We start from the raw sequence: 15,798 nt of genomic DNA, 5'->3' as shown, positions 1-15,798 counted from the left end.
GGGGACTATCTTAGTAAGAATGCGAAATTCCGGTCCTCCATCCTCACCAGCCTGGCAAGCAAACTCACTGCCAACAGACCCACCTGAAGGGAGGCCTGGCATACAGCCCCCTTTCTTCCCAGCCCGGTTGGCTTCGGACAGTTCTCTGCAGCCCGGAGAGACGAGAACACAACAGTGGGACGGGACGGGAGTGCTGTTTGAGGCCGAGGGGAAAGGGCGCATAGGGGTTTTGCTGGTAAGAAACGGAAGTTTCTCTTCTTCTCCTCTTACCAGTGCCCAGAACCCTCTGCTTTTCCTCCTCTCCTCCACCAGAGCAAAGAGACTCACGGCCAGCCATTTACAGTCCCAGGTTCTTTTGATTTACTGCCCCCTGCCCTCTTTCTGGCTCAGACTCTGAGATCCAGGGCCTATTCTCACAGCATCCTCTCCTTTCCTGCTGCCACCACCCCTGGCAGCTGCTTTCAGAGCCCTGAGGAATGGCCTAGCACATCCCCTCCAGCACCCGGACCCCAGGAGCACTTATCTGTCCTGATAAGCGCCAAGAGGGACGGGGTGGGGGTGGGGAGCCACCAAGAAAGCCGGAGAAGCCTCAGCCCTGGGGACACTGACAGGGTGGTGTCAGCATTCATCATTTCTGAGCCCAACAAGCCCACAGTTTCCAAGTGCAAACACCTGCAGCTCTCTGAAGGTTCTTTCGGGCCCCCAGAGCCCTTAGGCCTGGATCCCAGGTGGACTGGAGGGGTGGGGAGTCAATGTCCTGCCCCACCTTCCCCCTAAGGGAGCAGCTCTCACTCAGACTGACTGGCTCCCTTCACCCCAGGTCCCTGGCAGGTTTGAGCCCAGGTCCAGAGCGGCGACCCCTCGTTAACAAACCCTTTACTGGTTCCCTTTCTTTCTCACTCCCTCACTCCCCAAGGAGTGCTTCCTGGGATCCCCTCCCAGATAAACTATTTGCATCTAGATACTGCTTTGGGGGGAACTCAACCTAAGACAGATGGTCACAGGGAATCCCAACAGTGGGGAAATTGGGGCCAAATTTCCACCATGAATGAACGTATCTCTGTGGGAGTCTGAAAGATGTATATCACCCTAAGGAGGGAAACTGCCAACAGCGTGGCCACTATCAGATACTAGAAAGCTAATAAGGGGGTGAAAAAAAAACGATTAAAAACTTGATTTGCCTGGGTAATACTCATTATAGCCATTTATATGAACTGCTTTTCATTTGCCTAATTACCACTAGCACAATAATTACCACAGATATATTAAATGTGTCAGATAAAACTTGTATTAAATTTTATTTGGTTTCTAGTGTTACGCAGCCCTACACTTAGCTCTTGTATGTTCATAACTGCGTGCTCCGTTGCACTGTCTGTTCACAACTGGAGAAAACACGCCTGAGGCTTACCTCCTAAAGCAGAGGCTGTCAAACTTCAGCATGCATGGACTCACCCAGAGAGCAGAGTCTCTAACAACCTTGGTTGCTGGGCTCCCCGCAGAGCGTCTAATTCAGTAGGCCTGGGGAGGAGCCGAGAATTTGAATTCTAGCAAGTTCCCAGGTGAAGCTGCCGCTGCTGCTCTGTCATCAAGCTTTGAGACCCACTGCTTTAAAGTGCCATAATGAAGGAGAGCACAAAGGTCCAACTACAAGGTCGAACTTTCCAGTTTGCAACATGAGAGGCTGACAGTCTCTTTCAAGAAAACAGGTGGAATCTTCTAACCGTCTAGATCAGTCACTCAAGCCAAGTCAGATTTGGTATGCTGGTACCTTTACCAAAAAGGGTAAAATTAACTCTTACTCAAACAAGTCCCAGGAGATCTGGGTTTGCTCCTTTGTTCAACCCGTGGGAGTGCCCGCTGTGTGCCGAAGATGTTGCTAAGCAACAGAGGTTTGGGCACTGTCAAAGGTCTCATGAGCCTCTGGGTAGGTCACATCCTCTATGGGCCTCAGTTTACTAACCTCTAAAGGAGATAACTCATAATTAGGGAAACTTCCAGATCTGCCATTTTACGATGAATCAAAGCAATATTGTGGCTCAAAGCAAAAATATTCTGCCCGGCTGTGTGGGCAGCATGATGAGAAATATGGGTAAGATCCTAGCTGTTCCAACAGGCCGACTGTGACAGGGCAGTTCTGAAGCCCTGGTCAGTCCAATTTGAGTCAACGAATGACCCCAATTAAAGGTGTTGCCAAGGTAGGTCAGTACTATGTCCAATTCCAACCAAAGAATGTAAAAGCACCCAGCGTGAAATCCATGTTCATAATTGGTACTCCCCTGATATATTATGACATTTAATCACTCCAACTGCTGAAGGGAAAACCAGAGCCACTCACTAGAATTAAGGATGCTATGATAACCTCCTCAACTGGGGTTTTAAATGAGCTTTGCGCTAACAGCTTTCCTGCTTTGAATGCAAAGCAGGATGCCAGTGTAGAGAGGCGGGGCAGCCACCTGTGAAGGGCAGCCACTAATGCCACCGCTCTATTTCTTTCTTTTTTTTTTGCGGTATGCGGGCCTCTCACTGTTGTGGCCTCTCCCATTGTGGAGCACAGGCTCTGGACACGCAGGCTCAGCGGCCATGGCTCACAGGCCCAGCCGCTCCGAGGCATGTGGGATCCTCCCGGACCGGGGCACGAACCCGTGTCCCCTGCATCGGCAGGCGGACTCTCAACCACTGCACCACCAGGGAAGCGCCCACCGCTCTATTTCTGAGAGGCCTGGCTTCTGAACGAATCTCCTGATGTGTCCCAGGCAAAGCACTGACTTACCAGATTCCACGGGGAACCTGCAAGAAACATTCTTGTTTTATTCTACTTTACGGATAGAGAAACTGATAAGAGATGACCACAATTTGTTCAAAATCACCAACAAATCAACTGTGGAACTGAGGACAGGAGTGAGGCCAACCCAGGTTGGCAACATCCAATCAGCACGCAGCTAAGTGTGAGGGCGAAAAGAACTCAGTTAAAACAAACATCTGCCCTAAGACCCACGTGACAACGTGGCATTAAGGTTAAACAGGCAGAAACGGAGTCCAGCAATGGCAGTATCGAGGAGGGGCACCACGGGGCAGGGGCACACTTATCCTCGCCAAGCCAACCCAGAGAAAAATACAATTCTTTTATATATAAACAATTAATATTTTCTTAGTCTCACATAAGGTATAAACAAAAGCATATTCAGGAAACTATTTTTTTTGAACACACAAAACAAGCAAAAACACTGAAGCACATCATTAAGACAAGCCCCTAGCCTCTACTTTCAATTAGACTGCTGCCCCGAAACCCTCCTTATACAGAATTCAGGAGCCACAGACTCCCTTCACAGAAGCTCCCAGAGACAAGCAACAATGTCTTTTATCTGTGCCCCCGGCACTCAGCCCCTAGCACAGTGCCTGACACAGAGCTGGCACCTAATAAATACCTGCTGATAAAGTGGATGGTCTCAGCCCGCCTGTAACGGGCACTGACAGTGTGGCCAAGAAGAGGGCTCCAGGGAGGCCAGCCAGTGCCTTTGCACCTGTTACTCATGGCGAGACGGTTCCTAAGCCAATGTGTGCCACCTACTCACAGGGTAATGAGTCCCATAGGCTTAGGATCACCCGTGTAAAGTGAGCTGTCTCCTTGATCTGTCCTAATATACAACCTTTAAGTGTCTGCATCTGCATTTCATCTCATTGTGTTGGGATTTAGGAGCAAGGCTGTGCTTTGCCTATTTAGTCCTGCTGTGATTTCACAGGTGTCAATCATACTCTCAGCCCAGGCTTCCTTTCTTCAGATATGGAGCCCTTACCTGTGGAGAGCTAACTGCCTCTAACCAAGCTCGCCTCGGATTTATGATGCTGCATTTCCTTTCATAGCTCAAAACTGAGAAAATATAGACACAATTACCATGTTACATAAAATTGAGCAAATAATGCAATGATATTGGCCTGAGTAATGCTAAGCATACAAAGGCTTGGAAATGTATTTTAATTAATACAAGTAGGAAGCATTTGTCTAAATAATCAAGTAAAGGGCACAGCCACAAACTTGGTAGGGGTACACCATGCTCCCCAAATGTAGCATTTTCCACAAGCCGGGTTGAGACCAGTAAATGCTGCTTTGTGGAATGACTGTGGGTGTTCCCACCAGTGATGACTTCAAATAAAGCACTCAGCAGAGCTCTCTCCCAGGAACGGGGCCTGAACAGGCTGCAACATCCAACCTGCTCAGGTCCATCTGGGCAGGCGAACCCCTTCCAGAGCACCGAGAGACGTTACTGCATCTGTACATGAGGACCAGTAGAAGCTTTCTTCCCTGAGATCAGCCTCTGTTCCCATCAAGGGTCCGGGAGATCTGACATTGAAATCTCTGTCAGCAGTGAAACAAATGCATACATCACTAAGCTCTGGCCTTGTATACTGGCAGTTCTCAAACGTTTGCCTGGGATGAAAAAAGGCCGAATCTAATTGAACCTTCAGGAGGAATTTAGCACAGAGAAACAGCATTATCTGACCTGGAGCACGGCCAGACCTCTGGGTTAATAACCCAAGAGGGAAAACTCATCAAGGACCTTCATTCTGGATCAGCAGCAATACTTCTGATTTTTAAAAAATGGGCTTTGGAAAATTTCCTTTTTCGACAAATCAATTCCACCAGCACCATATATGTCAGAGATGCTAACTCTTCGCTCTATCAAATAAGTGCCTGTGAAGCTTCTAAGTGGCTTTAAACACACGGACCCAGCTGAGGAGGATTCGTTGAGTTCTGCATTTACTTTACTGCAGCAAGTCCTTCTGGAGACCTACAGGGACGGACGAAACTACCTGGGCAGGAGCTGATATTTTAACTGAAATATACTGTGTTTGGTTCTTTTCTCCTTTCAATCTAATTTAAAAGATTAGGGGCCAAGAACTGGCCAATGTTATTTCTGACCTTGACTTAAATATATGATACTTGAAAGCAGAAAGAGTTGTAACACCCACTGTGACATTTGCAAGGAGGGCTTTTATTTTCAACATTCTTTATAACTGTTAACTATTTTATGCATGGGGGAAGGGGCAAGCAGGAAACAGAGTTACCTTAAAACTTATACTGGCATTTAAATGTAAAATTCAACACTCCCTATTCAAATTAGAATGTTTTCACAAAACATTTTTTGGCTTAAAAAAATTGGGGTGGGGAGGGCTAATCTATCAAATTGAGTGAGAAATCCATAAAACATTGGCAGTAAACCCCTTCTGAAATCCATAAATTTCTATGTGCCCATCTGTGAAGCAAATTATTCTGCATATTCTCCAGAAGCCCTCATTTGTGGTATAAAAGGGCTACTACTTATTAATAGAGAATGAAAAAGTAAATAAAATTCAAGATTTAAGGGTGAGTTGGAGAAGGACTTAATTATTCTATCTCCCTCCAGAAGAAAAAGAAAGCTATCTATGCCCAAGCCTGGCAAGGTCCTCAGCCATTCAAAACTCAGCCCTTTGGAGCGACCACAACATTTTAAGGACAGAGGACCTCCGACATCCTTCCGAGGTCCTTAATCACTGACAAACTTCTAAGTGTCTCTTTTGGGCTGGGAAGCCTATGGGCTTGTAAAAATGAACTGTGATTACTATCCTTGAAACGTCTCTAATCTGGTTAGGGAGACAGGCCATGCACAAAAAGACAAGATCAGCAATGCCCGACGTGCCAAATTAGTGCCTGAGGAGAGACTGCCAAATGAAAAGCCTCTGCAATCTCAGGCTCCAAGTGGGCAGGTTCTGTGGCCCACAGAGACTTGCCCTCCTCCTCTCCCTGACTGGGCCCTGGTCCTCACGACTCTTGTCATGCCATTGATCTAAACTGAGGCCCCCCCCCGCCCCTCCCACCTCTCACAGCACTTTCTTTTTCTTCAAGAGCGCTGATCTTTGTTTGCGACAATGTATTTTATTTTGTTTGTACCTGTTTAACATGTCTTTCCCTTTTGACCATAAGTCCCTCAAAAGCTAGGTGTCTATTCTGTTTACAATTTCTCTTCTGTATGCCCAGCACCTACAACAATGAGCACACAGTAGGCTCTCAATAACTGTGTTGAATGAATGAATGAACAAGGCTTTAAAGAAGGGCGGCATTTCAACAAGAAGAAATGGAGAAAGCCATTCCAACAGGGACAAAGGCATAAACCAAAGTGTAGAGGAAAAGAGTGGGCAAAGGAATTGACAGGAACCAGATAAATAAGAGTACAAGATGAGAGAGAAAGCCACGTATAGAAGCTGGAATCGGGTCATTCTCTGGAGAACCATGAATCCACCAGGCCAGGGAATTTGGACTTTGTACTGTAGCAATAGGGCACCGGGGAAGGTTTTCAGTCAGGGGAGATAACACAAAATATTTAGGAACATGACAAGGCAGCCACATGTATGGCGGACTAGAGGAGAAGCCCAGTGGCAAGCAGAATACTGAGGAGGGGGCTGTCGAGGTGACACCAGGAAGGCAGGTGGGAGTGGAGAGGAAGGGGAGAGATTCTGGGAGGAACCTTGGTGACTGGCACAGGATGGGGAGAAGAGGGAGCGCTCAGAGTGAAGCGCACATGAGGGCTTGAGACACCCTTTACAGGGCCAGGTGTGGGGATCACATACCACACAGGCTTTCCCACTTCTCATCTTTCTATTGATTTCAAAAGGAAAATTGGTATTTAAAAAAAAAAGCATCTTTACCTACAAATTAAGACCGTGGTGGGTTCTACAGCTGCTGAACACTACCTGAGAAGCCCTCAGGGACCAGGCAAGACGATCATGCTGTCAGGTGGTGAGCAGGTACTCTTCCATGATGGGGTAAAGAGACCTATGCTGATTTTGCCAAAAAGCACAACGGGGGAGAGGCTGAGCGCTGTCTCCCAGGCAGGAAGCACAGGAAGAAGCTTCACAAGGCAACAAGCAGCCCCCAGTCACTTCACAGAGCAGCTTTCTGCACGACCCCCTCAGGGGGAAGTGGGGGCTCTGAAAGGGTCACACACACTGTCCCTTGACTTGGGTTCACGGACAAATTGGTCTCTGTAATTTTTCAGGAGAGTAGGAGGCACGTCAAACACCTTGGTGAAGCATTACAGGGTGGCATGTGACAAGAAAACCTCATCAGAATATATATTGCAATCTGTGATGATGTCATACGACTCCAAAAGGACCTGAGGACCTCAATGCAGCCAGAGAACAGAAGCAGTGTGAGAACAAGCCATCTGAGCAGAGGGGGAAGGAGCTGGGTTAGCTGGCAAAGAAATGAGAGGGTTTGAGGGTGGGAGGACATAACTGCAGCCTTAAATATCTGAAACACTGTTAAGCAGGACAGTGTGCATGGTCCAAAAGGTAGAACCAGAACTGATGGGGTGGAAGTCACAGATTTTAGCTGGAAACAAGAAAGGAGTGTCCACAATTTCATACAAGTAATGGCGGACGGCAGAGGGGGTCACTTGGGGCTCCTGAGCAAAAGCCTGACGATCACTTCAGGGAACACAGAAGTGACTTTGTTCATAAGGCAGTTGGACTACCTAGTAACTCAGACTCCTTCTGATTTCTTGATTTGAGAATTTGCTAGAAATCGCCCTATCACTCTGCGAGCCACAAAAGAAAATACCTTACAGTCTTCCGTCCGGGACATCAATAGAGGGAGGAAATACTTTGAACCTTAAAAGCGAAAAGGAAAACTCATGCTTTTTCCCAGGAGTCCCCTCTTCCAAGTTACTTTCCTTCATATACCTAGACAAAACTTTCTGGAGTTGGGAAGAAAAGTAAAATAAAACTGCAATAAATTGGGGTTAAACAAGAGGAATTGAAAAGTAACTGCTAATTAATGCCAAAACGAAAATTCAGCTCACCTATGTGCTAACTATAATCTCATTAAGACTTAGAAGCTCTAACTGGCTTCCCTCATTTAACAACTCCAACATCTTAAACAAGTCATTTCAGCTTGCAGACTTTAGTGTCCTCACTTGGAAAACGAAATCAAATAGTGGGCAAGATCAAATAGCTGTTACAAAAATCAACAGGATGTTTGGTGTTGGCAACGATTTTTTGGATTTGACACCAAAAGCAAAGGCAACAAAAGCAAAAATAAACAAACTAAAAAGCTGCACAGCAAAGGAAACCAGTAACAAAATGAAAAGGTAACTAATGGAATGGGAGAGAATATTTGCAAACCACATACCCAGTAAGGGGTTAATATCCAAGATATACAAGGAATTCAACTCAATAGCAAAAAAAAACAAGTAACTCAATTTAAAAATGGGCAAAGGACCTAAACAGACATTTTCCTAAAGAAGATATACAAATGGCCAACAGGTACATGAAAAGGTGCTCAACATCATTAAGCAACAGAGAAATGCAAATCAAAACCACAATGAGATATCACCTCACACATGTTAGAACTGCTATTATCAAAAAGACAAAAGGTTGGTGAGGATGCAGAGAGAGGGAACGCTTGTACACTGTTGGTGGGAACGTAAAACAGTACCGTCACTGTGGAAAACCATATGGAGGTTCCTCAAGAAACTAAAAACAGACCTACCACATGATCCAGCAATTCAACTTCTGGGTTTATATTCAAAGGAAATGAAATCACTATCTCAAAGAGATATATCTGTGCTCCCCATGTTCATTGCAGCATTGTTTATGATAGCCAAGGTATGGAAACAACCCAAGAGTCTGTTGACAAATGAATAAAGAAAATGTGGAGTATTAATTTTATTACTTTATAAAAAAAATTATATTATAAATTATGATATTACACACACAACGGAATGTTATTCAGACTTAAAAAAGAAGGATATCCTGTCATTTGAAACCACATGAATGAACCTGGAGTATATTTTGCTAAGTGAAATAAGCCAAGACAGAGAAAAAGAAATACCCCATGATATCACTTATGTGTACAAACTTAAGAAAAAGTCAAACTCATAGAACCTGGGGAAATAGGGGAAGGCCGGTAAAAGGGTACAAACTTGCAGCGATAAGATAAATAAGGTCTGAGGATCTAACGAATAACACAGTGACTGACTACAGCTGATAATACTGTGTTTATTATGTAATCAAAATTTCCTAATAGAGTAGAATGTCAACATTCGCACCAAAAAAAAAGTAAATACGTGAGGTGACAGATGTACTAATTAACGCAATGTGGGGAATACTTTCACATCGTGTATGTATATTAAATCATCACGTTGTATACTTTAAATACCTTACAATTCTATTTTACATCAATAAAGCTGGGAAAAAGTCAACGGATTGCATTACTCCCTATATAAAAATAAATTCCAGAAGAAACAAAGATTTAAACGTAAAAAATGAAATGATAAAACTACTAGAAGAAAATAAGAAAATGCCGCTTTTTTTTTCTGGTATTCGTATAATAAGGAAGATCTTTTTAACTAGGACACAAAATCCTGGTTTAAAAAAAGTCATTAAAGGAGAAGGAACTAAGATGGCGGAGCAGAAGGATGTGCTCTCACTCCCTCTTGCGAGAACACCAGAATCACAACTAGCTGCTGGACAATCATCGACAGGAAGACACTGGAACTCACCAAAAAAGATACCCCACATCCAAAGACAAAGGAGAAACCACAATGAGACGGTAGGAGGGGCACAATCACAGAAAAATCAAAGCCCATAACTGGTGGGTGGGTAACTCACAGACTGGCGAACACTTATACCACAGAAGTCCACTCACTGGAGTGAAGGTTCTGAGCCCCACGTCAGGCTTCCCAACCTGGGGGTAGAGCAACGGGAGGAGAAATTCCTAGAGAATCAGACTATGAAGCCTAGTGGGAATTGACTGCAGGACTTCGACAGGACTGGGGGAAACAGACTCCACTCTTGGAGGGCACACACAAAGTAGTGTACGCATCGGGACCCAGGGGAAGGAGCAGTGACCCCAGGGGAGACGGAACCAGACCTACCTGCTAGTGTTGGAGGGTCTCCTGCAGAGGCAGGGGGTGGCTCTGTTTCACCATGGGGACAAGGACACTGGCAGCAGAAGTTCTGGGAAGCACTCCCTGGTGTGAGCCCTCCCAGAGTCTGTCATTAGCCCCACCAAAAAGCCCGGGGAGGCTCCAGTGTTGGGTTGCCTCAGGCCAAACAACCAACAGGGAGGGAACCCAGCCCCACCCATCAACAGACAAGCAGATTAAAGTTTTACTGAGCTCTGCCCACCAGAGCAACAGTCAGCTCTACCCACCACCACTCCCTCCCATCGGGAAACTTGCACAAGCCTCTTAGATAGCCTCATCCACGAGAGGGCAGACAGCAGAAGCAAGAAGGACTACAATCCTGCAGCCTGTAGAACAAAAACCACATTCAGAGAAAGACAGACAAGATGAAAAGGCAGAGGGCTATATACCAGATGAAGGAACAAGATAAAACCCCAGAAAAACAAATAAATAAAGTAGAGATAGGCAACCTTCCAGAAAAAGAATTAAGAATATTGATAGTGAAGATGATCCAGGACCTCAGAAAAACAAGGGAGGCAAAGATCAAGAAGATGCAAGAAATGTTTAATAAAGACCTAGAAGAATTAAAGAACAAACAGAGATGAACAATACAATAACTGAAATGAAAACTACACTAGAAGGAATCAAGGGCACAATAACTGAGGCAGAAGAATGGATAAGTGACCTGGAAGACAGAATGGTGGAATTCACTGCTGCAGAACAGAACAAAGAAAAAAGAATGAAAAGAAATGAAGACAGCCTAAGAAACCTCTGGGACAACATTAAACGCAACAACATTCACATTATAGGGGTCCCAGAAGGAGAGGAGAGAAAGGACCCGAGAAAATATCTGAAGAGATTATAGTCAAAAACTTCCCTAACATGGGAAAGGAAATAGCCACCCAAGTCCAGGAAGCGCAGCAAGTCACATACAGGATAGACGCAAGGAGAAACATACTGAGACACACAGTAATCAAATTGGCAAAAATTAAAGACAAAGAAAAATTATTGAAAGCAGCAAGGGAAAAACGACAAATAACATACAAGGGAACTCCCATAAGGTTAACAGCTGATTTCTCAGCAGAAACTTACAAGCCAGAAGGGAGTGGCATGATATACTTAAAGTGATGGAACGGAAGAAACTACAACCAAGATTACTCTACCCAGCAAGGATACCATTCAGATTCGATGGAGAAATCAAAAGCTTTACAGACAAGCAAAAGCTAAGAGAATTCAGCACCACAAAACCAGCTCTACAACAAATGCTAAAGGAACTTCTCTGAGTGGGAAACACAAGAGAAGAAAAGGACCTACAAAAACAAACCCAAAACAATTAAGAAAATGGTCATAGGAACATACATATCGATAATTACCTTAAATGTGAATGGATTAAATGCTCCAACAAAAAGACACAGCCTTGCTGAATGGATACAAAAACAAGACCCATATATATGCTGTCTACAAGAGACCCACTTCAGACCTAGGGACACATACAGACTGAAAGTGAGGGGATGGAAAAAGATATTCCATGCAAATGGAAATCAAAAGAAACCTGGAGTAGCTATACTCATATCAGATAAAATAGACTGTAAAATAAAGAATGTTACAAGAGACAAGGAAGGACACTACATAATGATCAAGGCATCAATCCATGAAGAAGAATAACAATTATAAATATATATGCACCCAACATAGGAGCACCTCAATACATAAGGCAACTGCTAACAGCTATAAAAGAGGAAATCGACAGTAACACAATACTAGTGGGGGACTTTAACACCTCACTTACACCAATGGACAGATCAAAAATGAAAATAAATAAGGAAACACAAGCTTTAAATGATACATTAAACAGGATGGACTTAATTGATATTTATAGGACACTCCATCCAAAAACAACAGAATACACATTTTTCTCAAGTGCTCATGGAACATTCTCCAGGATAGATCATATCTTGGGTCACAAATCAAGCCTTGGTAAATTTAGAAAATTGAAATCATATCAAGCATCTTTTCCGACCACAATGCTATGAGATTAGAAATTAATTACAGGGAAAAAAACGTAAAAAACACAAACACATGGAGGCTAAACAATACGTTACTAAATAACCACAAGATCACTGAAGAAATCAAAGAAGAAATAAAAAAAATACCTAGAGACAAATTACAATGAAAACACGACGATCCAAAACCTTTGGGAGGCAGCAAAAGCAGTTCTAAGAGGGAAGTTTATAGCTATACAAGCCTACCTCAAGAAACAAGAAAAATCTCAAATAAACAATCTAACCTTACACCTAAAGGAACTAGAGAAAGAAGAACAAACAAAACCCAAAGTTAGCAGAAGGAAAGAAATCATAAAGATCAGAGCAGAAATAAATGAAATAGAAACAAAGAAAACAATAGCAAAGATCAATAAAACTAAAAGCTGGTTCTTTGAGAAGATAAACAAAATTGATAAACCATTAGCCAGACTCATCAAGAAAAAGAGGGAGAGGACTCAAATCAATAAAATTAGAAATGAAAAAGGAGAAGTTACAACAGACACCACAGAAATACAAAGCATCCTAAGAGACTACTACAAGCAACTCTATGCCAATAAAATGGACAACCTGGAAGAAATGGACAAATTCTTAGAAAGGTATAACCTTCCAAGACTGAACCAGGAAGAAACAGAAAATATGAACAGACCAATCACAAGTAATGAAATTAAAACTGTGATTAAAAATCTTCCAACAAACAAAAGTCCAGGACCAGATGGCTTCACGGGTGAATTCTATCAAACATTTAGAGAAGAGCTAACACCTATCCTTCTCAAACTCTTCCAAAAAAACTGCAGAGGAAGGAACACTCCCAAACTCATTCTATGAGCCCACCATCACCCTGATACCAAAACCAGACAAAGATACTACAAAAAAAGAAAATTACAGACCAATATCACTGATGAATATAGATGCAAAAATCCTCAACAAAATACTAGCAAACAGAATCCAAGAACACATTAAAAGGATCATACACCATGATCAAGTGGGATTTATCCCAGGGATGCAACGATTCTTCAATATATGCAAATCAATCAATGTGATACACCATATTAACATTTAAGAAGTAACATTTAAGGGCTTCCCTGGTGGCGCAGTGGTTGAGAGTCCGCCTGCCGATGCAGAGGACACGGGATTGTGCCCTGGTCTGGGAAGATCCCACATTGCACGGAGGGGCTGGGCCCGTGAGCCATGGCAGCTGAGCCTGCGCGTCCGGAGCCTGTGCTCCACAACGGGAGAGGCCACAAGAGTGAGAGGCCCGCATACCGCAAAAAAAAAAGAATTAACATTTAAAAATAAAAACCATACGATCACCTCAATAGATGATCATCTATTGATAGATCATCTCAAAAGAAAAGGCTTTTGACAAAATTCCACACTGATTTATGATAAAAACTCTCCAGAAAGTGGGCATGGAGGGAACCTACCTCAACATAATAAAGGCCATGTACTACAAACCCAAAGCAAACATCATTCTCAATGGTGAAAACCTGAAAGCATTTCCTCCAAGATCAGGAACAAGACAAGGATGTCCACTCTTAACACTATTATTCAACATACTTTTAGAAGTCCTAGCCTTGGCAATCAGAGCAGAAAAAGAAATAAAAGGAATACAAATTGGAAAAGAGCAAGTAAAACTGTCACTGTTTGCAGATGACATGATACTATACATAGAGAATCCAAAAGATGCCACCAGAAAACTACTAGAGCTAATCAATGAATTTAGTAAAGCAGCGGGATACAAAATCAATGCACAGAAATATCCTGCATTCCTATACACTAATGATGAAAAATCTGAAAAAGAAATTAAGGAGACACTCCCATTTACCATTGCAACAAAAAGAATAAAATACCTAGGAATAAACCTACCTAGGGAGACAAAAGACCTGTACGCAGAAAACTATAAGACACTGATGAAAGAAATTAAAGATGATACCAACAGACGGAGAGATATACCATGTTCTTGGATTGGAAGAATCAATATTGTGAAAATGACTATACTACCCAAAGCAAACTACGGTTTCAAGACAATCCCTATCAAATTACCAATGGCATTTTTTACAGAACTAGAACAAATCATCTTAAAATTCGTATGGAGACACAAAAGGCCCTGAGTAGCCAAAGCAGTCTTGAGGGAAAAAAACGGAGCTGGAGGAATCAGACTCCCTGACTTCAGACTATACTACAGAGCTACAGTAATCAAGACAATATTGTACTGGCACAAAAACAGAAACACAGATCAATGGAACAAGATAGAAAGCCCACAGATAAACCCACGCACCTATGGTCAACTAATCTATGACAAAAGAGGCAAAGATATACAATGGAGAAAAGACAGTCTCTTGAATAAGTGTTGCTGGGAAAACTTGACAGCTACATTTAAAAGAATGAAATTAGAACACTCCCTAACATCATACACAAAAATAAACTCAAAATGGATTCAAGACCTAAATGTAAGACTGGACAGTATAAAACTCTTAGAGGAAAACATAGGAAGAACACTCTTTGACACTAATTACAGCAAGATCTTTTTTGATCCATCTCCTAGAGTAAAGGAAATAAAAACAAAAATAAACAAATGGGACCAAAAGAAACTTAAAAGCTTTTGCACAGCAAAGGAAACCATAAGCAAGACGAAAAGACAACCCTCAGAATGGGAGAAAATATTTGCAAACGAATCAACGGACAAAGGATTAATCTCCAAAATATATATACAGGTCATGCAGCTCAATATTAAAGAAACAAACAACCCAATCCAAAAATGGGCAGAAGACCTACATAGACATTTCTCCAAAGGAGACATACAGATGGCCAAGAAGCACATAAAAAGCTGCTCAACATCACTAATTATTAGAGAAGTGCAAATCAAAACTACAATGAGGTATCACCTCACACCAGTTTAGAACGGGCATCATCAGAAAATCTACAAACAACAAATGCTGGAGAGGGTGTGAGAAAAGGGAACCCTCTTGCACTGTTGGTGGATATGTAAATTGATACAGCCACTGTGGAGAATAGTATGGAGGTTCCTTAAAAAACTAAGAATAGAATTACCATATGATGCAGCAACCCCACTACTGGGCATATACCCAGAGAAAACCATAATTCAAAAACACATGCACCCCAATGTTCATTGCAGCAGTATTTACAATAGCAGGTCATGGAAGTATCCTAAATGCCCATCGACAGACGAATGGATAAAGAAGTTGTGGTACATATATACAATGGAATATTACTCAGCCATAAAAAGGAACAAAATTGAGTCATTTGTTGAGACATGGACAGATCTAGAGACTGTCATACAGAGTGAAGTCAGAAAAACAAATATCGTATATTAACGCATGTATGTGGAACCTAGAAAAATGGTACAGATGAGCCGGTTTGCAGGGCAGAAGTTGAAACAGAGATGTAGAGAACAGAGGTATGGACACTAAGAGGGGATAACCACGGTGGGGTGGGGATGGTGGTGTGCTGAATTGGGCGATTGGGATTGACACGTATACACTGATGTGTATAAAATTGATGACTAATAAGAACCTGCAGTATAAACAAACAAAGAAAAAAACAACTAATACTAAACTTTCTTTGGGTTATTTGTATGGAAATATGTTAATATAAATGTTTCAGACGTTACGTGAAATTTCTAAAAATCTTATATGTTCTGGTATAATGTTATAAGTCATAATTCTAGTTATTATTTTAAAATGTATACCTCAGAAACAACTAAATTTCCTTGTCAATTGTATTATTATGAACTTGCATCAAATCTTTAACCATGGTCATTTTTAAGTCTTTTGTCTTTTTTTTTTTTTTTTTTT

The 15,798-nt window shown here is 42.5% G+C and overlaps 1 protein-coding gene across 1 annotated transcript in view; it reads right to left on the bottom strand.

The window, feature by feature from the left end:
* The window catches only part of ANKS1A (ankyrin repeat and sterile alpha motif domain containing 1A), a 188,818-nt gene that overhangs the window by 43,133 nt on the left and 129,887 nt on the right, over positions 1-15,798 (bottom strand). The window lies entirely within an intron of this gene.

Source organism: Lipotes vexillifer, unplaced genomic scaffold (genome assembly GCF_000442215.2).
Source record: "Lipotes vexillifer unplaced genomic scaffold, Lipotes_vexillifer_v1.1 scaffold528, whole genome shotgun sequence".
Taxonomy (NCBI): Eukaryota; Metazoa; Chordata; class Mammalia; order Artiodactyla; family Lipotidae; genus Lipotes; species Lipotes vexillifer.
This window is presented reverse-complemented; position numbering and strand designations above follow the sequence as displayed.